Source organism: Chiloscyllium punctatum, chromosome 16, assembly GCF_047496795.1.
Source record: "Chiloscyllium punctatum isolate Juve2018m chromosome 16, sChiPun1.3, whole genome shotgun sequence".
NCBI classification, from domain to species: domain Eukaryota; kingdom Metazoa; phylum Chordata; class Chondrichthyes; order Orectolobiformes; family Hemiscylliidae; genus Chiloscyllium; species Chiloscyllium punctatum.
Window position 1 is genome coordinate 56,878,732 of NC_092754.1, and position 2,935 is coordinate 56,881,666.

Consider the following 2,935-nt stretch of genomic DNA (forward strand, 5'->3'; position numbering starts at 1 on the left):
TCAAATGATCTGTAGATCCCGGTGGTGGGGTTGGGGCACGTTCACCCAGCAACAGTGACCACAGCACATCAGACTGATCGGTATCAATGGGAGAGTCAATGTTAGATTCTGCAGTACCTTAATGAAATAGGAAATGACTCCACAAACACATGATGAAAGAGCAGCGCTCCGAAAGCTAGTGCTTCAAATAAACCTGTAAGATCATTACCTGGTGTTGGGTGATTTTTAACTTTGTACTCCATAGTCCAACATCGGCATCCCCAAATTAATGAAATGGGGTATGGGATGGAAAGTTCGGTTAGTAATCGTAGGAGGGAAGAAATCTCTGAGAACAGGTGGATTTGAATTCTGAAACACAGAGATGTGAGCGAGCAGAACTTGAAGGAAAAAGTAATCACTTTGGGGAAAATTACCATGTTAAAACAACTGATTCCTTTGTGTTTCACCAAAGACTGGGACAAATGGAGCGATTGCTGCCGTGACTCGGATTCGAACCGAGGTTGCTGCGGCCACAACGCAGAGTACTAACCACTATACGATCACGGCGCCCCACATAGGAGCACACAACATCGCCGCAATAAGTACTGTATCATAAGAAATGTTAGGCAGAGCACCAAATGCACGATTTCAGTGCTTATCGAACAGTGCCAGACATGTGGGAACTCAGAATGGGCCGACCGTTTAACTTCAGTGTCCCAAGTGGCTGTGGTGATTCCATCATTAATATGCTGAAGGCTGAGACAAATAGATTTCTCTAAAACATCAAAGACTCCGGAGACAGTGGAGCTTTTGTTGAAATGTATGCTGCAATAGCAATGCAGTTTAACATCGGCTCCTTCACCAGCTCCCCACAGAAGGCAGTGACCACTGCTGCCATAGAGTCCCAAATCCCAGCCCCTGAATCAGAGGAACGGAATGGCGCAGTCACGAAGATCCAACTTGAAATCGGGATGGGAATGAGGTCGCAGAGATACTCGATGGCTCCAGTGACACAACCGGAGAATGCACGGTATTTCTATGACAGTTTACAGGCGCAAGCAATTCAGAGGTTGGGAGTGCTCCTGGTCAAAGGCGGGGCAGAAGGGAAAATTTGTTCCCGTTTATAATAACAGCAATCTACAGTGCATCTTGATGAGACAGCTGAGTGCCACAACTGGAGCGTGGACAGCTGGTTTGAAGTTTAATTTTACTTCACTTTCACCCACTTCCCTGGAATGAATTGCTTTCACCCTGTAGTCTGCGGCTTTCTTCCTCATGGTGAACTGCATGATTAACTGTTGTATGATCTGCACACAGCTAAAATACGGCCACTGCAAGTAAATATGAATCATTGATCTATATGAGAAAGCAGTGGACCTCACAGCAGGCATGCTGCGGAGGTTTGCAGGCGACATCAGTATTATAGACAATGAAGAAGATTATCTAAGATTCAAAAGGATCTTAATCCAATGAGTCGTTGGACTGAAAAATGTAACATGGAGTTCAATCTGGATAAATGGAAGGTATTCCATTTTGGTACAGCAAAAGGAGCAGGGCTTTACGTCGTGTTGGAGAACATGGAAGCTAGGGATGCAGGTACATAATTCCTTGTAGTTTGCATCACAAACAGACAGGATGGTTCAAAGGCATTTAACTTACTTCCCTTCATTACTTAGTCTTTAGTATACACTCGTTGGGACTTTAAGTTTAAAATTTTCAGGACATTGATGAGGCCGATTCTGGAATATTATGTCCAGTTCTGGTAGCCCAGTTGTAGGAATGATATTATTCAGCTGGTGCAGGTTCAGAAAAGGAATGCACGAATATTGCCGTGTGTGGAATGTTTGAGTTATAATGAAAAGCTGGATAGGCTGAGACTATTTTAAGATTCGAGATCGGGGTGTTGGAAAACCAAAACGGGTTAGGCAGCATCCGAGGAGCAGGAGAATCAACCTTTCGCACAAGTGTCGCTCATCAGGCTCTTGCCCGAATAATCGATTCTCAAGCTCCTCAAATATTGCCTGACCTGCTGTGCTTTCCCAGCACAACAATCTCGACTCTGATCTCTCATCTGCAGTTCTCACGGTCTCCTCGTTGCGACTGTTTTCACTCCAGGTTAGGGGTTTGAGCGGCGACCTGACGGAAGTTTATGAGGTAAGTTAGAGTTAACCATAGCTGCCTTTTCCCAGCAGGGTAATTCAAGACGAGAGGGCATATGTTCAAGATGGAGAGAGATTTTTTTTAAAAAAGACATGTGAGGCATTTTTCAAGAGAAGGTGTTTTACGTGTGCAATTAACCTGCTGAGGAAGTGATGGATGAGGGTACATTTGCAACATTTAAAGGACAATTGGATCCAAAAATGAATGGGAAAGTGGGATTTTTAAAATAAATTTATTCATGCCTCGCACATCAGTTATTTCCCAGAGGACAGTAAAGAGCCAACCACGATATTATCCATCTGGAGTCTCATGTGGGACAGAGCAGCTGAATATGACAGTTTGCTTCCCGAAATCGGATGGGATTTTCCACACAACTGTTTCAGGTCACCACGAGACACTTCAATTGCAGGTGCTTATTGAATTCAAACTCCACCATCTGTCATGCCAGGACCTGAAGCTTTTGTCCCCAAGATATTACCTGGGTTTTTGGATTAGCAACACAGTAATAAAACTACAAGGGCATTATAACCACTCAGCTGATTCAACAGGAGACAGATGGGACAAGATTAGTTTGGCAGTATGTTCAGCATGGATTGGTTAGACTGATGGACCTGTTTTCATGCTGTACGATTCTATGATTGACGCTATGGAACAAATAGCTGGTTGGGATTAACAGCAGCATTGACAGCATAATCGAACACCTGATGGGATATGTCATCCTGCTGGAGTCTCCCGAGGTTGTTTTGCTCAGTGATACCCCCTTCCCACACACGGGACTGGTGAACGGTCTCTCCCC

General features: G+C 44.5%; 1 non-coding gene across 1 annotated transcript; it reads right to left on the reverse strand.

The window, feature by feature from the left end:
* Positions 1 to 474: 474 nt before the first annotated feature.
* Positions 475 to 546, reverse strand: trnah-gug (transfer RNA histidin (anticodon GUG)). Its single transcript has one exon. It is a non-coding gene; the product is annotated as a tRNA-His (tRNA).
* Positions 547 to 2,935: the final 2,389 nt, after the last annotated feature.